Source organism: Ceratotherium simum, chromosome 4, assembly GCF_057802395.1.
Source record: "Ceratotherium simum simum isolate JZ-2026a chromosome 4, ASM5780239v1, whole genome shotgun sequence".
Lineage (NCBI taxonomy): Eukaryota > Metazoa > Chordata > Mammalia > Perissodactyla > Rhinocerotidae > Ceratotherium > Ceratotherium simum.
In genome coordinates this window covers 31,234,247-31,260,546 of record NC_141903.1, presented here as the reverse complement: position 1 = coordinate 31,260,546, position 26,300 = coordinate 31,234,247, and positions in this window count along the sequence as shown.

The following is a 26,300-nucleotide window of genomic DNA, read 5'->3' as shown; positions in this document are numbered from 1 at the left end:
AAGTACTTACAAAGATCACATCTAAATAACTAGAAGAAAATGGATCTGAATTCAAGTTTAGCTTGCTAAACAGTTAGCAAAGTCAACATTTTCATCCAATAAATTTTATTTTTACCATGAACTCTCAATGCAGTAGAATAAACATTTTTAAATGGAGTTTCTGCTTCTTTCAGTATGCTACATTAGGTACTCTGAAAGCCTTTTGCATGACAAAACAACTAGATCCTCACTTTTATTACATAGCTGGGATTTTAGAAAATAAGAAAAATCACCAATAAGAAGGAAAAAGTGTGCTGACATCCGTGGTGAATAGTAAGTACATCCAAAAGGCATGTGTTGCTCTAAGGAAAAGAATTTGTATCACAACTGTGATGGGGAGACCAAGCCTTGACCCAGAATGGAAAAACTGAATCTGAGACTCACATATAAAGTCAAGGACGCTGGGCTAGGAATAAAGTGATCATTGTTCAACAGCACTCCCTGGCTTTCAGCAGAATAAAAAATAACTTCTCATTGAAGGAAGAAACTCTCAATTTAGACCCCCAAGTTTACCACTGATTAATGATAACCAAATTTGAGTTCACAGTCAAGGATCAACAAACACACAAGGAAGTAAAACACCAGAAGAAACAATAAAAAATAGACCACCAAGGACTTCAGATGCTGGAATCATAATATAAAATAACTATGTGGGAAATGTTTAAAGAAACAAAATGGAATGTCAGAAAACAAGCATCAGAAATATTTTTGGGAAAAAAAATAATGAAAAATATGATTGTGAAATAAAAATTTAGAAGCTTTTCACAGTAGATTGGAAACAGTCAATGGAAGAATTGGAAATACTAGAAGATAGAACTACATAAATTAATTGCTCAGATTATAACACAGAGAGAAAAAGAAATAGAAACTACGGAGGAGAGGATACAAGATAGTCAAGGTCGAATGAGAAGGTTTAAAATATGTCTCATTAGAATCCCAAAGAAATGAATGAAAGAATGAACAGAAAAAATGTTTGAGGAGATAACAGTTGAAGCTGCCACATCTGCTAATGGTGTGCTAGGTAGTTTGGACTAACCCTTAAAGACCATTTTTAAAAATTAATAAAATATGTTTAAGAAGAACTTCTAAATAATATCAAGGAGTTAGCAGGAGAGTAAGAAACTACTGAACTGAAATTCAACAAAAGGTATGAATCTAGGCAAGTGAGTCCAGTAAGGTCCACTCTTTGCACCAAGAGAGTTTGCTAATCCAGACAAAGCTTCTGAGAGACTGAGGTGCACCTTGGCTCAGTGACTTTGGGTTCCCTGAGGCAAAATTGAGTGCAAGTAACTTATTGAGAGGTAAGCCTAGAAAACACAGGTAGGAGACTGAGGACTTAGGAAAGGAATGGCAACAAATAATGGCATTATTAGGCAAGTTCCCATTATAGGTAACTGAAGCTTAATCCTACTGAGAAACTCTGTAACTAGTGTAGGCCATGTGACTAAAAATTATTTCACCCTAGGGAAAAGGGAATTGGAATATTTATACACCAACTCCCATCATTCATTGGTTGAGTGTGACTCTCAGGGAATCATTTGTTCTCTGGCACTGCTGACCTGCCATGCATACGGCTACTAGATTGAGCCCTCAGGCAAAAAGACGCAGACGCTGGCAGTGAAGTCAGGCTGGTGCATAAAATATAACGGTAAAACCCAATGACATATGGATAAGACACCATAAGCATCTGTTTTAGGTGATCTCAAAGAGCTAGAGAGAAAAAGTCAAAGCTCAGCACACACAACAGGAGGGGATCTTAGTAAAACATCCTTTACTTTGTGCTGGGGCCTGGAAGGAATTAATCCCAAAGGTAACAGTGAGGAAAATGAAAATCTGCATTGGACAGAGGTAATGTCATCCTAGAACTGAAGTTATTTCTACATATCAATTTGAAAATACAATTTTCAGGAAACAATAAAGGAAAACAAGACATAAACAGGAGATAGACATCATGAAGGAGAACTAGCAAAAATAACAGACAACAGAAACAGACCCTCAGGACTTTGGGTAATGGAAATAGACACGGACCAAGAATGCTTATTTTGGTCAATGAAATAAAAGCCAAGGATTTCTATTTTGACAGAAAATTGGAAACTATAAAAACTGCTATAATAGAAACTTGAAAAAGAAATAAATGGAAATTCGGTAACTGAAAAATATAAATCTGAAATTAAGAACTTAATGGATGAGTTTAAGAGTAAATTAGACAGAAGTGAAATCAGAATTAGTGAAGAGAAAGATATATAGAAGAAAAAATCAGAATCAAGCACAGAGCAGGGCCGGCCCCGTGGCTTAGTGGTTAAGTGCACACGTTCTGCTGTTGGCAGCCCGGGTTGGAATCCCGGGAGCGCACCGACATACCGCTTCTCCGGCCATGCTGAGGCCACGTCCCACATACAGCAACTAGAAGGATGTGCAACTATGACATACAACTATCTACTGGGGCTTTGGGGGAAAAAATAAATAAATAAATAAAATTAAAAAAAAAAATCAAGCACAGAGCACCAAAAATGTGAAAATACAAAGAGGGTAAGAGACAGAGAATACAGTGGGAAGACTTAACACATACATTGGAGTACCAAAAGGAAAGGAGAGAACAGATGGACAGAGACACTATTAGAAGAAATAATGCCTGCCTTTTCCAGAATTGATTTAATACATCAAGCCACATTTTCAAGATCAACAAAAGCTAAACAGAATAAATAAAAAGGAAGGCACACTTAATTACATCACAGTGACACTAAAAACAATAGAGGAATGAATTTTAAAAGGAAAGAAAAAAATGATGATGATTTTCAAAGAAGTAAAAGGTGAACTGGGAGCTAACTCTCAATAGCAACAGTGTTTGAATGATTTCTTCAGTGTGGTAAAGTATAATGATTGCCAATCTCGAACACTCTACCACGTGAATATATACTTTAAACATGAAAGCAAAGACATTTCAAACAAACAAAAGTGGATAGTTCACCACCAGAAGACCTACAAAATAAGAAAATTTTCAAGGGTGATCTCATACAGAAGAATGATTATTAGAAATAGAAAACCAGAGACGCAGAAAAAAGTAAAGAGAGAGAAAAAAAGATAAATACATAGGTATATCTAAATAAGCATTGACTCCATAGAAGAATAATAATAATGACTTGAGGTTTTATACACACACATTAGCGTTTAATTTGGGAGGAGATAAATAAAGTTATAGTGTTCTAAGTTCTAACTTCCAGTCTACTAGAGGGAGAGAAACAGAACGATAATAGAGATAGAATGATTAAAAAATAAAATAATCCAAAAAAAGAAATGAGAAAAAAGGTGATATGTAACAGGCAGGATAAATAAAAAATACCTAATAAGATGCAGATTTAAAATATGAGTAATTACACTAAATGGAAATGAATTAAATATCCTCAAGTTAAGAGAAAATATCGTCAGTCTCAATTAAATAAAGAAAATATGGTAATTCAAGAGAATTATCTAGAACATAAGGACACAGAACCACACCATGAAGCAGAGGCATCCTAGCCAATCCACAAGCTTGTGAGAGATACAGACTAATTGTTGAAAGCCACTGAGATTTTGTGTTTTTTTGTTATGCATCAAAATCTAGCTGAGGCAAACATTGGTACCTAGAGGTAGAGTGTTGCCATGATAAAACCTAAAAATATACAGTAATGGCTTTGGGATTAAGCGGCAGGTGTAGAGAAACAACTGTAAAAACTATTCAGCCTCCAAGATGGGTATTTTCTCCCTTATTCTCAAAAGTGGCCAAATCAGAAATAAGATCTTCTTTAGCTGATAAAGGTTAGCTATAAAAATGTACAGAAAATATCAAAGTTAATAAGGAAACGTCAAAATTCTTCTCTTTGAAATCAGGAAGAGACAAGCAAATTTATTCAGCAATGAACAAGAGACCCTAGACTGTGCAATAGAGCAAAAGAAAGAAAATAAGAATTACAAATGAAGGAATAAAATAGTTATTGTTTGCAGAAAATATGTTTGTGCACAGTGAAAATCCAAAGACCTTACAGATAAATTATTAGGATTAAGAAATGAGTTTAGCAAAGTTGCTAGATAGAGTCAATGTTTAAAAATCAATTGCAACTCCTTAACCAACAACAAATAGAAAATGAAAAATTTTTTAAAGATACCATTTATAATAGCTTCAAAAATACCAATACCTAGGATACACCTAGCAAAATGCATGGAATAACTATAAACAAAACACTATAAATATTATTAAGTTAAATAAGACTTGATTAAATGGAAGGATATACTACTAGTAGATTCAGGAAAACATAACTTTTTTTTAAATTAAATTTCCATGAATTGATTTATAATTTCAAAGCAATCTCTATCAACATCCCAGCAGATTTTTTTTTTCTTTTTGGTGAGGAAGATTGGCCCTGAGCTAACATCTGTTGCCAATCTTCCTCTTTTTCGCTTGAGGAAAATTATCCCTGAGCTAACATCTGTGCCAATCTTCCTCTATTTTGCATGTGGGATGCCACTGCAGCATGGCTTTATGAGTGGTGCATAGGTCCACACCCAGGATACGAATCAGCAAACCCTGGACCACCAAAGCAGAGCACACAAACTTAACCACTATGCTACTGGGCCAGCCCTCCAGCAGATTTTTTTTTTTTTTTTGCTTATTTGATTGTTTGTTATGATAATTGACATGCTGATCCTAAAATTAATATGCAACTGCAAAACACCAAAAATATCCAAAACATACTTGAAGAATACTAAAATATGGTAGAACTTGCTCTATGAGAAATCAAGACTTATCAAAAAGCTACAATTATTAAGAAAGAGAGATATTGGTACAGCATAGACTAACAGACCAATGGAACAGATCAGAAAGAAACAGATCCATATATAAACAGCACTGCATGCCAAAGATGGCATTTCACAGCAGTGGAAAAAATAGACTTTTTACTCAATGATGTTAGGACAACTGAATACTCACATGGAAAAATATGTTTTAACTTAATCCTCACTTCATACAATATATATAAATTAATTCCAGGTGAATTATAGACCTAAATATGAAGGCAAGATATTAAATTTTTTGAAAATAAAGTAATGTAAGTAAATATATTCATGACTTAAGATTTCCTTAATCCTAAAGGAAATGATTAGCTAATTTGAAAACATTCAAATTTAAAACATTTTTATCCAAAGACACATAAAGCAAACCATAGAATAGGAGAAGACATTTGCAACATGTATAATTGATGAAGGAATCATATTTATAATATATAAAGAAATCTTACAAAGAAGTAAAACACGGATAATTCAATTTTTTTAATGGGTAAAATATCTGTATAGACAACTTGCAAAATAAATGAAAATGGCCACTAAGCATATGAAAACTCATTATTAATCTGAAAAATCAGGACATATATGAAAATCCATTAGTCATAGAGACATTCAAGTTGAAACCACAATGAGGTTACAAAACAGACCCACCAGACTAGCTAAAATTAAACAGTCTGACAATACCAAATATTGGTAGAATGAGAAGCAAGGGAAATTGTCATAAACTATTGTAAATCAGTTTAACTCCTTTGGAAAATAATTTGGCATTCTCTACTAGAACTGAAAATACGCATACCTGTGGCAAAGTTATTCTGCTCCTAGTTATGTATATCTGTACACTAGAAGACTTTCATGTTATTCACAATAGCTTTATTTAGAATAGCCCCAAATTACCACAGTCCACAGATAGAAGTAACATGTTGAATACTAAACAGGATAAATAAAAAGAAATCCACATCTAGCAACGTCATAGTGAACACCAAAGCATAACACTAAAGGCAAAGAGAATATTTTAAAACCAGCTGGAGGAAAATAAATAACTTACAAAAGAATGACAATAAGACTGATATTTGACTTCCCAAAGGCAACGATGAAGCCAGAAGACACTGGAATCACATCTTCAAAGTAATGAAAAAAAATAATTGTCAGATGACAGTTATGTACCAGAAAAACTAACGTCTAAGAATGAGAATGATATATCCGATAAGGGACGTGTATACAGAATACTTAAAGAACTCTTACAACTCAATAAAAAGACAATTAACCCAAGTGAAAAATTAAACAGAGTATCTGAATAGACATTTCTCCAAAGAAGACATACAAATGGCCAGCAGGTATATGAAAAGTTGTTCAACGATATTAAGTCACTAGGGATATGCAAACAAAACCCATCACACTTATAATCCACAAAACAAACAATAGCAAATATTATCAAAGATACGGAGAAATTAGAGCACTCATACACTGCTGGTAGGAACGTAAAATGTTGCAGCCACTTTGAAAACAGTTCGGTAGTCCTCAAAATGTTAAATACAGCATTAACATATGACCTAGCAATTCTACTTCTAGAGACTCTAAGAAACTTGAAAACCTAGGTCCACACAAAAATTTATACACAAATATTCATAGAAGCACTATCCATAATAGCCAAAATGTAGAAACAACCCAAATGTTCATTAAATGATGAATGGATACATAAAATGTGGCATATCTATACAATGAACTATCATTCAGCCATAAAAAGGAATGAACTACTGATACATGTTACGACATGGATGAACCTTGAAAACATTATGCTAAGTGAAAGAAGCTAGTCACAAAAGACCACATATTATATGATTCCATCTACTGTATGTTAAGTGTCCAGCAACCCATAAAGACAGAAAGTAGATTAGTAGCTGTCTAGGGCTGGGAAATTGGGGAATTACTGCTGAGAACATCTTAAATGGGTGAATTGTAAGAAAGGTGAATTATACCTGCATAAAGCTGTTTAAGAAAAAGAATGAAAGTGAAATAAAGGCATTTTCAGATAAAAACTAAGAGACTTCAGGATTCACTACTTACACTAAAAGAAATTCTAAATTATATGATCCAGGAAGAAGATCTGCAATACAATAATTAGTGAGCAAAGAAACTGTTGGAAATGTAGGCAAACCAAAACAAATAGTATCCACATGAAATAATAATAACAATAGTAATACCAACATCTAATATATATGCCTAAATAAAAGACCAAATTAACATATTGGGCAAAAATAACATGAATTGCGGAAGGGTGATTGGAATTAGTGTATTCTGAGTTCCCTGTATTTTTCAAGAGGGTGATTAAGATATTTGAATTTTCTTTAGTTAAATATGCATGGAAAAGTTTCAGAGGCAACTACTATAAGATTGTAAATAATTTAGTCTAACTTTTAAACGTGCAAAGAGAGAAATATAGAATAAGAAATTAAAAGTAAACAAACAAAAGGCAGGGGGAAAGCATATAAAAAGCAGGACAGAGAGAAAGCGAAAAGTTTTTACAAATATTTCAAGAATTATAATAAATATAAATGTACTAAACTCACCACTTAAAAGACATAAAGAGTCACATTGGATTAAGAAAATCTCAACTAGTTTTATAAGAGATATATCTATACAAAAGAACAGGAGAAGACTGAAAATAAAAGAATGTAAAAATACACTAGGCAAATACCAACCAAAAGGCAACGAAGATTATTGAGGTATGAGAAAGTCACTACATAATGATAGAAGTTTCAATTATCCACAAATACATCACAATTCTAAACTTATATGTATTCAACAAAATGACATCAAAATACAAAAGCAAAATGGATGGAACTACATAAAGTGACAAATTTGTATCATAAGGGGAGATTTCAATACGTCTCTCTCAATTACTAATTATTCAAGCAAACAAAAAATAAGTAAATACATATATTTGAAAAATACAACTACCAACCTTAATTTATCAGACATACATAGAACCCATAGAATTTATTTGACATACATACACTCAACAACTAGAGAATATACATTTCTCTCAAGCATATATAGGATATTTATAAAATGTAGGTCATAAGATATAGACAAAAGGCAAACCTCAACAAATTTCAGAGAATGGATATCACGTATAATGTGCCAAAATGCAATTAAGTTATAAATCAACAACAAAAAATACAAATAAAAAAATCCCATACATTTGGAAATTCTTAAACACCCTTCTAACTAATCCATGGGTCAAAAGAAGAAATAATAATAAAATTAAAATAGATTTAGGGCTGAACAATAACGAAAGAAGAGTAGATCAAAACCAGTAATATGAAGTGAAACTGGTATAGAGGGTAATTGTGTTCTTATATTAGAAAAGAGGGACAGAAAATGAATGTGTTATATGTCCAACTTAAGAAAGTAAGAAATTAACACCAAAATTAACCCAAAGAAAATAGAAGATTATAAAGAGCAGAAGTCAATGAATAGAAAAGAAAGATGGGGCCGGCCCGGTGGCACAAGTGGTTAAGTGCGTGTGCTCCACTGCGGCGGCCCGGGGTTTTCTGGTTCAGATCCCAGCCACGCACCGACGCACTGCTTGGCAAGCCATGCTGTGGCGGCATCCCATATAAAGTGGAGGAAGATGGGCACAGATGTTAGCCCAGGGCCAGTCTTCCTCAGCAAAAAAAAGAGGAGGATTGGCAGATGTTAGCACATGTCTGATCTCCTCACATACACACACACAAGAAAAAAACAAAAAGAAAAGAAAAAAAAGATACTGTTAGGAATAACAAAGAAGTCTGACTATAAAACAAAGATTAAAAATAAGATTACTAATAAGAGATTAATATGGATAATTTATGACCATAAATTGAAAACTTAAAATGGACTAATTACTAGATAAAATATAACTTACCAAAGCTGACTCAAGAAGAAATTGAAAGTCTGAATGGTCCTAAAACCATCTTTTAAAAATAATTAGCTGGGCTGGCCCTGTAGCATAGTGGTTAAGTTTGGCATGTTCCGCTTCGACGGCCTGGGTTCATGGGTTCGGATCCCGGGCACGTACATACACCACTTGTCAGACATGCTTTGGCAGCAACCCACATATAAAGTGGAGGAAGACTGGCACAGATGTTAGCTCAGGGCTAATCTTCCTCAAGCAAAAAATGAGGAATATTGGCAATAGATGTTCGCTCAGGGCTAATCTTCCTCAGCAAAAACAAAACAAAACATTAGTAGTTAAGTATTTCTTCTCCTCCCTTCCCCCACATAAAGACCCAGATTGTTCATTCTGTAAAGCTTTACCAAGCTTCACAAACTCTTTAAGAAAACGGAAAAAAATAGGGAATACTCCTAATTAATTCCATGCAGCCACATAAACTTGATACCAAAACCAAAGAAAGACAAGAGGTAGGAAAGAAAATTACAGCTCAGTTTATTCAGGAACTTAGTAAAACAAATCTAATAAGGCATATTTGAAAAAACACATAATGATCAAGTTGGGATTATTCTAGGAATAAAGAAATTGTTTACTATTAGAAACTATGTAAAGGCAATTTACTTTATTAACATGAAGAGAAAAGAAATCAAATAATCATTTCAACAGATGCAGAAAATTATTTAATAAAATTCAACACACAATTATAGAAAAAAAGCTCTTAGCAAAATAAAAATAGAAAGAAATATACTTAATGCGTTAAAAGACATTTACTAAAAACCTAAAATAAACATCACCTTTAATGATGAAAAGTTCAAAATATTCCATTTTAATATCAGGATATTTCCTTTCATTACTTCTATTTAACACTGTGTTAGTGATCCTAGCCAGGTGATAAAACAAGAAAGAGAAATAAAAGACATAATAACTGGAAAGTAAGAAACTATCATTGTTTTCAAAGGTGATGTAATTATCTATATTAAAAAATCCAAAAGAATATATAAACATGTTATTTAAAATAGAATTCAACAAAGTATCTAGATATAAGATTGATATACAAAAATCTATTATATTTCTACATATCAGCAGTAAATGGTTATAAATTACAATTTTTAAAAAAAATAAATAATATAAAAATGTCAATTTTCCACAAATTTATTTGTACACTCAGTAGAAATTTATTTCCTTTTTTTTTTTTTTCCTGAGGAAGATTCACCCTGAGCTAACGTCTGTGCCAACCTTCTTCTATTTTGCATGTGGGTCGCCACCACAGTATGGCCACAAACAAGTGGTGTATGTCCGTGCCTGGGAACCAAACCCAGGTCACTGAAGCAGAGCGTGCCGAACTTAAACCACGAGGACATGGGGCTGGCCCACACACTCTGTAGAATTGTAATGGAATATAAAGTTCTTTGAGAACAGGCAAGACTTCCCTGAAGAAAGAATAAGGTAGCTGGTGGGGAGCAGAGGGAGAGGAATCACTTCTGCAACTAGATATCAAGACCTCTTTTAAACCAAAGCCACTGTAATTTAAAAAATGTAGTACTGGCACAGTTTAGTAAATTAACCAATGAAACAGTATATAGAGCCACAACACTGATCCATGCATCTCTAGAAACCTGATATATTACAGAGATGGCGTTATGGATCATTGTGGAAAGGAAAGACTATTCAATAAATAGTGCTGGAATAAGTGGTTCTCCATGGGGGGAAAAATAAAATTATATTCCTTTCTCATTTCATACACAAAAATAAATTGCAAATGAATTAAAGGCTTGATGTAAAAGGCAAAATTTTAAAGCTTCTAGAAGAAAATGCAGAATATATGTGTAAACTCGAGGTGGAAAATTATTTCAAAATGAACACACTAAATGCACGAATTATAAAAGAAATGTATAAATTTGGATACACTAAAATTAACAAATTCTGTTTATCAAAAGATACCAGGAAGAATGTGAAAAATAAAACCACAAACTGGAAAAAGGTATTTGCAACATGCGTAACCAACAAAAAAATTAGTAGCCATTATATCTAAAGAGCTCCTACAGATCAACGATAAAAAACAAAAAATACAGTGGAAAAATTGGCAAAACGTTAACAGGAATTTCAGAGAAGAAGAAAGCTTCAGGAAATGTGTAAAAAGATACCATTTTATACCCACTAGATGAGCGAAGGTTGGTAATACTGTATTGACAATATCAAAGATTGGCAAGTGCTCAAATATCTCTCAAACATTGCTGAAAACAGTATACATTGCTACAACTGTTTTTGGAAAATAACTTGGCATTACCTTTTAAAGATGAACTTTTTAATATAGTCTATGACCCAGCAATTATACCACCAGTCATATACATTCAGAAACCCTTGCCCACATGCATCAGAAGGCATGTACAAAGACGGTCACAGCAGCATTGTTTCTAAGAGCAAAAATCTACAAACAACCCAAATGACCACGGCAGGAAAAATGAATAAACTATTTGCTATATATTTATACAATGAATCATCATACAGCAATGAAAATGAATGAACTCTAGCTATATACATCATCATGGGTGAACCTTAAAAACAAAATAATGAATTAAAAAGTCACAGTAGATCACATACAGTATATGATACCATTTTTATAAAACGCTTAGTTCTATTCAAGGGTGCAAAAAATAGTCATTTTCTTTTTTAAAAATCCCCAAAAAACCACTGTCTTTTGTTTCTTTAATCAGAATTATTGGAATTGACTGTGTGCAGAAAACCTAATGTGTGCAACTGTAATTCTCTTGGTTGGTTAAGCAAATCTTGAGAGCGCTCCAATTATGCACTGAAGGAAAAGCTTTCTGAACAACACTGTAAGTCTCTGGCATTGTCAGAAAATGGAAACCTTTGGTTGCTCAAAATGAATACTTTAAATACAGTTACCATTAAAACCACATATGTTTACAGAGTTAAAAGGAGTATAAAGTTATAATTCTTGACTTTCCTCCATCTGCTCAACAACTCTTGTTGGCTCTACCTTCAAAATATATCCAGAACCACCCATCTCGCATGACTGCCAACGCAACCTCCCAACTCCAAACCACCGCCGTCTCTCAGCTGAACCATAGAAAAAGCCCATTAACTGATCTCCCTACATCAACCCTTGACCACCTCCCCCACACCAAGGCTCTTCTCAAAGTGGCAGTAACAATGGTCATTTGAAAATGTAATTTATACCACATCATCCCTCTAATCAACACCTGCTCTCTCCCTACCAGTGACTTCTCAGCTCACGTAGAATTAAATCAAAGTCCTGCATGATCACAACCCTGGGCTACTTCTCTGACTTCGTCTGCTAACACTCACTATTCCAGCCAAACTGGCCTTTTTGCAGTCCTTATATGTGCAAAGCAGGCTCCCGTCTCAGGGACATCTATTAGCATCTACTGTTAAATAGCTGACCAAACAAAATGGGTCCTAGATGAACAATTGATAAACTTGTGCCATGATCCAATGTTTATGATTTATCCAAGTCTGTGCACCTGTGATGCAATAAAACCATCCTATCTGGCCTGGAGGTGGTGTCTTTCTTTTGAAGAATTTTTGGGAACATTTTACACACATGACTTGGAAGCCATTTACACATTGTATTTTTTTTTTCTTTGTGAGGAAGCTTGGCCCTGAGCTAACATCTGTGCCAATCTTCCTCTACTTTGTAGGTGGGATGCCACCACAGCACGGCCTTATAACTGGTGCATAGGTCTGCACCCGGCATCTGAACCTGTGAACCCCAGGCCGCTGAAGCAGAACGCGTGAACTTAACCACTACGCCACCGGGCCAGACCTACACACTGTATTTTATACAGAATTGTCTAATTACCCGAAACATACTGTCTCTCCAAGGCAATCAGGCAATCTGCAGAGGTTGTATTAAGCACACATACATATCATCCTCTCATGCCCCACTGACAACCTACCCATACTCACCTCCCTCCCATGAAGAAGTGTGTTTTCTTTATTAATACTTCCTCTCAGGAAATATGAAGGATTCTCAAGAAATGTATTCTTAATGAGATTTTAAATGATCACTTGAACTTGAAGGAATAATCCCTTTATCACAGCCAGCTCCTCCTGTTCTTTCAGGAAGAACTATGATCTCTGGCTACTAACTGAGCATTTATGAGCAGAAATGGAAGTGGAAGACAGGAGAACCGTAATTTAAGTCATGATCTGGCTTCTTGATCAAAGCCACACTAAAAAGCAGTGTAGGGCCGGCCCCATGGCTTACCGGGTAAGTGCGCGCACTCTGCTACTGGCGGACCGGGTTCGGATCCCCGGCGCGCACCGACACACCGCTTCTCCGGCCATGCTGAGGCCGCCGTCCCACATGCAGCAACTAGAAGGATGTGCAACTATGACATACAACTATCTACTGGGGCTTTGGGGAAAAAAAAAGGAGGAGGATTGGCAATAGATGTTAGCTCAGAGCTGGTCTTCCTCAGCAAAAAGAGGAGGATTAGCACGGATGTTAGCTCAGGGCTGATCGTCCTCACAAAAAAAAAAAAGAAAAAAGCAGTGTAACCCTCCACCTCAGCCCACATGTACAAGGGTTGCAGAATGATTGAAATTCCTTCCCAGACAGCAAGATAAATGATGCTTGAGCCAGCACAGCTTGTAGCACATACAGCAAGTCAAGAGAAAATCAGAAAAGGAGCAGGGGTGAGAGTGCAGATCAAGGAAGGTGCGTAAAAATTCACTTTGCCTGTGCCGGCTGGAATTTATTCCTGGTTTCAGAAGAGTAAAAATTAGCTCTCAAATCTAATCTGCCAGAACCGCTAGGTCAGCTGGCCTTCGCTCCATGTGGCTGCTCACCTAGATGGTGGAGCTCAGGAACAGCTCCTAACACCTGCTCCTTGGCCCAGGAGCTCTGAATGAACAGAGCTGTGGTTGGGCCCCAGAGGTCCTTGAAGTAAGTGTCAAGAAGAGTTTCTAGAGTGGAAAGGTCACGCCTTATGAGGAAATGGGTGTTAGTAGTCTGGTGTGCCTGTCTACATTTGTCTTTTAGTCCAAAGGCAAGTTCGTTCAAGTCCTTCTTATTTTCAAGGGGCATCTTGACATTTTGTCACTACTTGTGGTTTTGTCTTAATGATGGATGAGGAGTGCTGGGTCCTAACCTCTGATGTGTGGAGCATGCCTGCCTCTAGGAATGCGAATGCAACGTGAGCCATTCAACAGGCAGGCCCGTGACGGGCAGATCTAGACACCAACCATGTGATGATGTTAATTACAATGATAACAATTATGGGCATTTAATATGTGCCAGACACTTTGCTAAATTCTTTACAGGAATTATCTAAATTTCACCCTCACAAAAACTCTATGGGATAGGTATTGTTGTATTATCATCATCCCCATTTTATAGATGAGGAAACTGAGGCATAGAAAGACGAATGACTTCTACTTTACTGCCTTTTTAAGAAGGACAAAATGCCATCTTGCTCCACCCTTTAAAAAAAATTGCTGTTTCATAATGCTTTTCAAAATTCTTCCATTAAATAAACCCTTTGAATTGAAAACCCTGATATTATTTGGAAAGCATAGCACATAATCAGCCATAAAAATCTTAACACAAATTGTTTTATCAGATTAGCTAGCAGAGAGCAGAGCCCTAATTAAGGAAGACATAAGGCATTTAAGCTTTAAGGGGGATGAAAGATACAAGACATTTCTGAAAAATGTCTGGCCTTTGGGGTCAAGGACTATAACTTTTGTCTCAGCGTATCCGGATTCTAACGTAGCATTAGGTACAGAGTAGGTACTCAAAAAAATGTTTGTTGGATGAATGGATGGATGGATGGGTAGATGGACGGATGGATGGACGGACAGACGGACGGACCGATGGATGGACGGACGGATGGGTGGAGGGATGGGTGGAGGGATGGGTGGGTGAATGAGCTATTTTCTCTGAAGGCAGTTGGGTTCCATGAAGAGTCAGTGGGCAAACTGAGGGGAACAGAGCAACAAGGATGATCTCAGAATTGAGAAGAAACAGCACTGATTGCCTGTAGGAAGGGTAACTGGGTGACTGGGGAAGGGGACCAGAAACAGTCTCCCTTTTTTACCTTCTATTCTTTTGTGCCTTTCACATTTTGTGCCTTTGCGTATACCTTACCTATACCAAAAATTATTAATTTGTTTTAAGTTGGTACATAAAAGGGCAAGGAAGAACCCACAAGACCAACATTCTCCATTTCACAATTCTGCCTTGAGTGGGTCTGACTAGACTGTATCAACAACATCCCACTACCCGTGAAGATTACCTTCCATTTCTCTAGTAACCTGTTCTTCCTTTGGTCTGTTAGCTCAGATAAGAGAAGCTGGGCTCCAAATAAATTTCAGCATGGAAGGCCTTCTAGAAGAGCTGGATGAATAAAAAGAGAGCTTTTTTTCCCAAAGAACCACCTTGAGTCCATGAGGAAGGTCTGAGTGGTACACCATTGCCTGCCTCATTTAGAAAATACATCTGAGATGGCAGAAGGGACCACTATTAATATTCTAGGCCAACATACTCATAGTATGTACATAATACTGCCAGCATTATCTCATTATTCCTGTGATTACTGGGATTCTAAAGCCCAGTGACTTTTCAAAGAGAAAATACACACAGAAAATATGGACTTTTGGGGCTTACCTATCTCCATCATGACATGTTCTGCCACTGGTTAACCATGCAGTCTAGGCCAAGTCGCTTAACTTCTCTATAACTCAATTTTCTTCATACGAGAAATAGAGATAAACCGCCAATTCTGCTTATCTCACAGGAACATGGATATAATTGGAAGAAATGACTGTGGATGTGCTTTGTAAATGAAGCCCCACACCCAAGTGTAAGAGCACTGCTATTCCTTTCCCATTATCCATCCAGTCCCCATTTATAGAACTTCTCCAGAAGATTCTTAGTCTAGTACTCTTCCCACCACACCCTGCAGACCCCCTACTGCCTGTGGAATATTATCACGCAACTAAATTTCTTCCAAGGAATTAAAATTCCTGAAGACCTTGGGCACACCAGTTGACAATTCACTGCCTCAGAACATCAATCAGTTATGAGTAGGCAGCCCAAGAATCCCTGTGGCTGTGTGCCAGCCTTGCTCCCAGGAGTGCCATATGTCAGGTCCTGCCATCTCTCCACTTTAAGAGCCATGTGATCTTAGATAAGTCCTATCACCTATCTGATCCTCAATTTCACATGTACAAAGTTGGAATAATAATACTTTTCTTCCTGGGAAGTAGGCTTGCAGGGTGTGGATCAATAACGCAATACGTCAAGGCATCTCAAAAACACAAAAGACTAAAGTCTTTACCATCACATATATTGTCTCCCCTATAGATCAAATACCATATGATCTCACTCATAAGTAGAAGATAAAAATAACAGCAAACAAACACATAGAGACGGAGATTGGATTGGTGGTTACCAGAAGAGAAGCGGGGAGGGAGGAGGGCGAAAGGGATGATTAGGCACATGTGTGTGGTGTAATTAGTCTTTGGATGGTGAACATGATGTAATCTATGCAGAAATAGAAGTACAATGATGTACACCAGAAATTTATACAATGTTATAAACCAATGTTATAGCAAAAAAAAAGAAATAAAAACAAAGAAAACCTAACACTACAGAGTCATGTTTAAATATGACATTGAAAGAAACTTTCAAAAATAAAAGCTTTATTAAAATCTTAAAAAAAATAAAAAATCAAACAAAATGTGAGCACAATGAGGACAGGGGATGTTGACTGTTATAGTCACTGATGTATCCTCAGCATCTAGAAGTGTGCCTGACACATATAGACATTCAATAAATATTTGTTAGTAAATGAATAATTAATAAATGCAAGAACTCTACATTGTCACCAATACTATTCTTCTAAATGTTCATGCAAAATTTAAGGTCTAAAACTCAAAGCATCCTTTTTGTGTACATATTAAGTTATGTGTAATTTAACCCCTCAGTGTACACACTATAGAAGCAATTTTCAGTCAAAAAAGAGGTTATCTTAGGTGGGCCTGACCTAATCAGGTGAGCTCTTAAAAGCAGTCTTAGAAATTGAAAGTGAGAGAGAAATTCTGCTACTGGCCCTGAGGGGGCAAAATGCCATGGTGTAGACAGGAGGCCATGTGGCAGGGTATGACTAGTGGCATCTAGGAACTGAGATCAGCCCCCACTTGGCAGCCATCAAGACGGTGGGACCTCAGTCCTATAGCTCCAAGAAAATGAATTCTGTCAACAACGTGAGGGAGTTTGGAAGCAAGTTTTTCCCTAGTCGAGCCTCCAGAGGAGGACACAGCTCATCAAGACCTTGATTTCAGCCTTGTGAGACGCTGAGCAGAGGACCAATGAACCCATACCTGGACTCCTGACCCACAGACACTTTGAATAATAAATTTGTGCTGTTTTAAGTCATTAAGTGTGTGGTAATTTATTATGCAGCAGTACAAAAAAAAAAACCTAATGCAATAAAAGAAAACCTAATGCAATAGTGAAACAGGTTCTAGAATCAAGTCACTCACCAGCTAGTGACTGGTGTTCGGGCCCAGTGTGCTTTATGCCCTCCCCAGTTCCCCAGGTCTCAGAACTGAGTCAGTCTCAGCACGAACAGCAAACACTGCTTCCCATTTTCACCTGCCCCTCTCTTCAACCATAGCAGAAGCAATAGCCAGCAACAGAGATCAACTACACGTCCATAGGATCAAGAGGGGCAGCTCCAGCCATCTCTAACGAATCTACAGGGCTGCTCCATTGGACAAGGGTATCAGACAGACCTGCCTCACCTCTATGCTGTGGGAAGTTTTGCGTCAACACACTCCAGTACCGTGCTGTTGGCTACTTTGATTTCCTAGGGGAAAAAGAAAAAGCTCTCAGGTGCACTCAATCGCTGTCAAATCGGCCGCCCCACTTGTATCTCTCTGAAGCAGATGCTGCTGGCTTTGGGTCTCATTAGAGTAAATGGGCACTGTTTTCCCTGCTTGTCACTTCTATAGGAAAATGGGGCTCTCTCAGAAAGTGATGCAACCGCTTCTGGAGTAATTTTGTGAGATGCTTCCTTGATATCCAGCCAAAATTGCCACAAGGATGCAAAGGCCACGTTCCCAGCATCCTCACAATGAGAGACAGGATCGCTTTCCTCCTCCCGCTGAAGAGCACAGATGCCTTGGTTCCTTTCAGCAATTGCTAGAAACATTGCCTAACGTGATATAAATCATGTGAGCCCCGAGCCCACGCAACCAAGTACATTATGCACATCAGCAGGGTGAGGATATGATCCAGGAAAATGGATTGTCTTCCTTTCTCCCACATTCTGGTAAACTTTTGGGAAAGGTACACGCAGACTCATTTGTCTGGATGATGGCAGTAGCCTCAAAGCTGGTCTCTTTGCTTCCAGTCTTTCTTCCTCCATTCCCTATATTTTTAACCTGCTGAGAGCTATCTTTCTAAAATACAAACGTAATCAGGTCATACACACCCTCCACCCCTCACCACACAAAGCAAACATTGCTTTAAATTCTTGCAGACCCTCTAGATAAAACCCAGACTCTTTAGCATGATTTACAAGGCTCTTTATGACTCCCTCATCCCTCCAAACTCTGCCATCTTGCACTCAATCCTCCACCAATTTCAAACTAACTTGCAATTCTTGAGACCCACCATGACCTGCCTCACCTCTATGCTGTAAAACACACTATTTCTTCCACTCAGAATATCCTTCCTCTACTCCTTTCACCTGATTAACTCTGATTCACAGATCTCAGCTTAGAGTCATTTCTCCTGAAAAGCCCTCTCTGACCCCCGAGTTGTGGGCTAGGACACCTTGCAAAGTGCTTCCCTTCCTCCCTGGCTATGGAGGCACTCAGCACACCCTAATGGAATGGCTTGTTCATGTCTCTATCTCTCTCTCTCTCACTAAACTGGAAACTCCTTGGCTTTATCCAGTTCACTGCTTTATCTCCATAATAGTATCTGGCAGAGAGTAGGCATTAAATAAATGATGTTGAATGAAGGAAGGAAGGGACAAGTGAATCAAGTCATTCTTCTAAAAGATATTTTTGCAAAAATTATATTTGCATATTCAAAGCCCTCTAAGATCAATCCTCAACCCCATTTCCCAACCTCTTTTGGAACATCCCTCCACACTCTGTAGCACCCAGCCAGATTGAACCATCCATTATTTCCCACCCACGCTCCACACAGTCTTATCTCTGAGCCTCTGTGCACACTGCCCCTCAATAAGCATGCTATACACCAGAATCCTGCTGTCAAGACATTTCCTCTGAAAAGACTTACTTGGTTCCCCTGATGCAGAATTAATTTTGTTTCCTCCTTGTCCTTACAGCATGATGTTTGTGCCTTCTGTCTATCACTTTGGAGTTTTTGTCTTGGATTGTTTGTGTGTCCATCTCTTCAACTGAAACACAGATTCCTTAAGGACAGCAATCGTGTCTTAGTTATCACAAAGCCTAAGATGGTTCCCAATAAATATTTATGGTATTATGTAAAATATATCATCCACTTTATGCAAGATAATTAGGTGTTTTAATGTGGTTTTAGGATTAAAGGGTATAATGGCATTAATAATAATTTTTAAAATAATAATAATAATATAATACCTACTAGGTATTAACCACATCTCGTGCACCACACTCTGGATGAATGTTTTACATTCATTCCTTGTGATCTACTAAAAATTGCATGGTGGATATTAGTATCCCCAACTTACAGATGAGGAAACTGAAAATTAATTTACGTAAGCTGACAAAGATCACACAGTGAGTAAGTGGCAGATCCAAGATTTGAACTCAAGCCTGTCTGGCCCCAGTGCCTGATCTCTTTCCACCAACACCGTTTTTGGTCATCCTGAGCATGTAATATGATTCTAAAACTTTGCATCACTTCAACAGTGTAAGCCTTCAAAGTGAAGCCTGGCTTTACTTTTTCCACAGGGTCTTATTGTGCTTGAAATGAAGCAGGCCTACAAAGTTTCACAAAACATTTTCTGGGATCAGAATCAAACCTACTCTGGCTCACAGGCCGCGGGCTATCAATGGTCTACTAGGGAGAGATTTGCTCCCCGAGTGCATGTGTCCATCAGTGATACTCATAAACTGCCAAAGCTAGTCTCTATCTGGTCTACATCCAGTATCTGGCTTATAAATGTCCAAATCCATACACCTGTGAGAAAACAAATGCCTCCGCACATGTGGCAACTGAGCCATAAGTGTGGACACTTTGCAAGGGAAATCCAAGGAATGGGAGGGAGAGCCATAGCAGGCCACGTGACAGCAGCTGAGGGGTGGGGCTTAGCATTTTATCACACCCTACAAATTACTTTCCAAGTACCTGGCATGGTGCTAAACACTTTATATTCATTACTTTATTTAATCTATACAACCCAATATAAGTGTTATTATTATACCCAATATAGAAATGAAAAAATTGACACTTAGAGTAGTTAAATAATATTGCTTAGGTCCTCCAGCTAAGAAGTAGAGAGGCAGTAATCAAACACAGGTCTGTCTAACTCTATAGCCCACACTTACGACATTTTGATATACCGTTTCCAATATCTATCTATCTCTGTATGCGTCTTACACTGACAACCAGCATCAGGCAAGCTTATACCTAAAGAGCATGCTCAGAATTGCTCTCTCTCTGCCTAAGTGCTCAGAACAAAACAAAGAAAACCCCCAGGCACACCAACTCAAATAACTTCTCACTCCAGGGATGTTCAAATCCCAAAGCTACTTTCCCAAGTATCTGGGTGTTTGTCCCAAATCCTGACCTATTTCCAACTTGTGTAATTACATTGTCTTTCTAATTGCCCTTGGGTGTTCCGCTGGGTGAAACCATCACCTGGCCTGTCCTCAGCCATTGAGCAATGTTGCTAGGCAGCCATTAAACAGCTGTTTCTATCCACCAGAAGAGATAGATACATATCTAAAGGGAATGGAAATATTCTTTCAGAGTTCACAAATTAAAACAACAGAAAATTGCCTAGGAATTCTTTTGCGGGCAAGGATGCTCAATTTTGAAGACGTATACTCTTAAAGGATTAATCTAGTGATCAAACTGTAGCCTTTGGAGATGTATTACTGAATTACTACATTTTTTAAAATAATTCCTTCAGAGGGGAGATAATCATTCTTTCTCTCTTTCAGGCTATTTCCACTATTTTCAGATTATATCTTCTCATCAAGTCTATTCTATTAATGGAATGAGGAAGTGAACTGTTCAAAACAGGAGCTCATCAAACAGAGAATGAATCTCCATCATTTGTGTGGTCTGAATAAAAGCCACTAAGCCTCAGACAGGAGAGTAGACCCAAAGACTCTTCCAACTAGAATTATTTCACATTTGATTCAGACCAGAAACTGATGATAAAAAGATAATCAGTCCTAAAGGTCTTCAGATACACTGAAATAATGATAATAATAGCAACTAGCATTTATTGAGCACTATATAACAGACATTTTAGATGCATTAATTCATATAAATCTTACAAAAATCCAATAAGGTGGATACCACCATTGCCCGCAATTTACAGGTGAGCAAATGAAATCTCAAAACGGTCAAGCTACGTGTACCCCACAGCTGGCAAATGGTGGAACCAGAACTCAAACCCAGGTCTCTCAGATTCTAGAACTTAGCCTCCTCATTTCTACCCTACACTGTGTCTATACATTTTCAATATTGTGTTTTCTCCTTGGAAAAGTCCCAAGGACTTGCCCAGAATTGGGACTTCTCTCTGCCAAAGAAAGCAGTTCTCAGAACTGAATCACACACTTAACTGCTAGAAGAAAACTTTATGAAGATGAAATGAATAATGAATAACCAATTGGAAGAGAAACCCAGTATAAGAAGGAGATGGCACATAAGGACCTAGAGGATTTAACATTCTTCTCTTTTGAAAAGAGAGTAGAAGGAACCATAGATGTCATCAACTCCAATTGCCTCATTGAACAGATGAACAGGAGAAAAGTGACTTTTTCAAAGTCTCAACATTACTTTAGTGGTACAAATGTGAAAGTACTCTTCATGTACTTCACAATAATCAGTATTATCATTGCTAGTATTATTATTACTGTTAGTATTACTGCTGCTACAATAATAACTACTGTGATTTTATTAGAAAGCCTGTAAGATACTTGACTTAAGCTGTTCCATGCTGTATTCCCCACTACATGGGCACCAGGCTATACTCTGGCACTTGTGCTTTATGTATACGATGATGGTACACACTGCTATGGCATATTGAAAGCAGCTATTATCCTAAGACAACATAGTCCTCCTTACCCCACTCTCACATACATACACACACCCTGTACCCCTTTCTTTTGTTGAATTGTCTTCCAAGTACTTAGCACTATCTAAAATGATCTTATTTATTTATCTGTAAGTTTACGTCAGTCCCCTCCCCTTGCTATGTAACATAAACTCTAGGAGAGCATGAATTATATCTGTCTGGATGTCACTATATCCCCAGAGCCTTGAATTAAATATTTATTGAGTGAAGAAAGCTACTCTTGACATGAGTCAGGGCAATGTGTAAATGTTTCCTTTATCCAGATCTGTCTGGAGCAAGATGGATTCTATGAAGAAAAAAGATGGGAGGAACCTAGAACATTTCTATGTTTTTATATCTTACAATGATGTGATCCCTGGCATCATAGTTTTTACCAAATAAAGCTTGTAAATAGCATATATTCTTTTTAGCACCTAGGAATCAGAGAAAAGTCTTGAGGTGTTGTCCTAGCTTGTTCTGTGATGAAAATAGGTGTAGCCATTGATCAATACTTGCCAATTCTTGGCACAGGAGTTTATGCCAGCTTGAGTTAAAGCCAGTTCAAGCCAGGCTAAGATAGTGTTTTAGATCTTAAGTGATGTTTTAGACCTGAATTTGGTGATGCTTTAGACCTAAGAGTCTATTCTTCAAGAGAATCAGTTGCCAAATACAATTTTGGTCTTCCAAAATTGGTATTGGTCTTTTGGAAAGACTGATTTGGTTTTGGTCTTTCCAAAAACATGTAGCTCTAGCTTTAACAGACCACTTATAAAGGTCCCTACATAGCAGGTTTTAAATTGCACCTATGGGGCCTGCCCCGTGGCTTGGCAGTTGAGTGCGCGTGCTCCGCTGCTGGCGGCCCGGGTTCGGATCCCGGGCGCGCACCGAGGCACCGCTTCTCCGGCCATGCTGGGGCTGAATCCCATGTACAGCAACTAGAAGGATGTGCAGCTATGACATACAACTATCTACTGGGGCTTTGGGGGGAAAAAAATTAATAAATAAAATCTTTAAAAAAAATAAAAAAGAAATTAAAAAAAAAAGAAATTGCACCTAATAGAAGGAAAACTAGTATCTCCTACATAAAACTCAAAGAAGACAAGTTTGAGTCATGTTACATTGTTAGGATGCAATTTCAGAAATATAAAAATTGTGCACTGGATGTGCTAGGGATGTGGAGAAGAGTGAGTTAATTACTCTAAAACCCACGTCTAAGGAAACAGAGCACAGCTCAAAAACCAAAGGGAGGAGTGCAAGGTGGGGGTGGGGTCATAGAGGTATGAGCATAGGTAGAAGGCATTGCTTCTGCCATCGGCAGGCCTCTTGTTAAAATGTCCCATGCCAAATTCCCTGAGAACTGTCTCAAGCACTCAGAGCCAAAAGATCTGGCATTGAGATAATTGCTTTGGAGTCATGGGACTATATTCTGGATCCACTGATGAGGTTACAAACAGCACCTCAGTGTCTCTTCACGGCCCCAAGATTCCTCACCTCAAATCTTAGCCTTCTGTCCTCCTTTTTCCTGATCAGTGTGATCTGAAAACTATTCAATCTGATGTCAGAAAAGTGCCTGGGATTGGCCCCCAGAGATGGTTTTTTTGGGTCATACAATGTTTTATTTAAAAAATAAACCAACATTTAATAAATGGAACATTCAATGTTGAAAAAAAATTCAGGTTTCCAAATTCTCTTGAATTTCATTTTCTCTCTGGCACTGAGTCTACATTCCCAGATGGCAAAAATTGGCTGAGGCTGAAAAGAATCCTCCCCCTTTGGACAGGGCGTGTGCTTTCCAATTTTGCACAGTCTTCACCACTCTCTATTGTCTCCCAACCTTAAGGCCTATGTTTATTGGCATTTATCATTATATTCACATTGGTTTTTTTTTTAATAGTATACAAATTTTTCTTGGAATCAGTATCTCTAACAAAATTGGGAATCAAAAGGTAAAGAGAGTTATATTTTTCAAGAAGAATAGAAAATCACTTGGAAAAGGCAAGGCCAAGAGTATTCAAGACAACTTTGAAGTACAAGTTGGGGGACTCACCCCACAGATAACAAAACTATACTAATTAAGACAATGTGATATGGGCGTATGGAAAATAAACAGTCAATAGAATAGAATAGAATCCAGAAACAGACAGCAGATAGATAGATAGATAGATAGATAGATAGATAGATAGATAGATAGGTGATTAGATAGATAGATAGATAGATAGATAGATAGATAGATAGAGATGATGATAGATAGATGATAGATAGATAGATGATAGATAGACAGATAGATAGATAATAGATGATAGAGAGATAGATAGATAGATAGATAGATAGATAGATAGATAGATAGACAGCAACATAATATATGGCATTACTAATCAAGGAGGAAAGATGGCCTGTTCAATGGTGGATATCAATATTATAAAATAAATTAAATTTTAATCATATTTTATACCAGTTCCTGGTGTTTTAAAGCCCTAAATGTAAAAGAGGCAAAATTTTAAAACTTGAGATAATATACAATAATACATTTATGATATTGGGTTAGAAAAGAACTGCTTAAACAATGTATATAAAGTACAAACCATAGGAAAAAGATAGATAAATTGACTATTTAAAATGTGACATTTCTTCTCAACAAAAAGACACCATAAACAAATTAAAATATAACCCACAATCTGGGAAAAGATATTTGCAATACATATAACTGGCAAAGGATTAGTATCCAGAACTACTACAAATCAATAATGAAGAAAAACAGAAAAATAGATAAAAGACATTAACAGACAAGTTTCAGAAGAGAATATCTAAAAGGCCAATAACAACATAAGAGGTGGTAAACTTAAGTAATAAGAGAAATGCAAATTAAAACAATAATGAAATGTCATTTCACATACATTAATGGCAAAAAAAAAAATCTAAACCTGACAATACCAACTGTTGGTTATGATGTAAAGAAATGGGGACTTCCATGCACTACTGGGGGAAGTAGAAATTGTTTCACCACCCATTTTGGTAAGGAATTTGGTATAACTGTAACATTGAAAATATTATACATCTTACATCTTCAGTAACATGAAGATGTTACATATAAAGTGTATACTCTTTGAAAAAATTATTGTGGTAAGGAAGATGTGTATCCCTTTTAGTTCAGTAACTCATCTTACAGGTGTAAGTGCGTGCTAAGGAGACATATCCAAGAATGAACTAGCACTGTAAGTATCAACATGAATACATCCCAAAATATTGTGTTGGCTTTTTAAAAAGTGAACTGTGATCTCATTTAGAATTAAACACTAAATAATGTTTGAAAGTCTTCAAACAATGCTATATTTTGTTGGTAGATCCATGCATATATGGCAAAATTATTTTTTTTAATCATGAAAATAATAAAACTTCGTCTTCAAGATAATGGCTATCTTTAGTAAGGGAAGATTACTAGGACTGAGTTTCCATTGTTTTTATTAAAGAGTCAGTTGTCAATTTTATTGTTGATTCTTTGAAGGTAATTTTTTTCTCTGCTTTTACTATTTTCCCTTTGTCTTTGGTTTACCTTGGTTTTATTATGATGGGTCTAGGTATGATCTTCTTTGCATTTTCCTACCTAGGGTTTGTAGTTCTCCATCAATGACTTGAATTAATGACTTGAGATTTTTTTTGACAATTTAGAAAAATACTTGATCATTATATCTTCAAATATTACTTCTGCAATACCCTCTACTCTTTTCCTACTCACTATATATACATATATGTATATTTATATTTTATATATATTAGATCTTTCACCATATTTCATTTGTCTCCTACACTCTCTTCTGTATTTTCCATCCTTTTCTGTCTCCATGCTTGAGAATGGATATTTTCTCTCTCCTGTCCTCCGGTTCACTAATTCTCTCATCAGCCATGTCTAAGCTGCTATTTAATCTGTCCACTTAATTCTTCTTTTCAGTTATCATGTTTTTTGGTTCCTGATTTTTTATTAGATTCTCTTTTTTTTAATAGTTTCCAGTTTTCTGTCAAAATTCTCCATCTTGTCTTTTAATTCCTTGAACACTTAAGTGTAATTGTTTTAATTATAATATCTGGATCTCTTGTGGATTGTTTTTCATTATCTGTTTTTATCTCTTACTTGTTTGTTTACTGTTCTTTTGATCAAATCTTATCTTCTATGCCTGAAATTTTTACTGAGTTTTATAAATTACATATGAAAATTG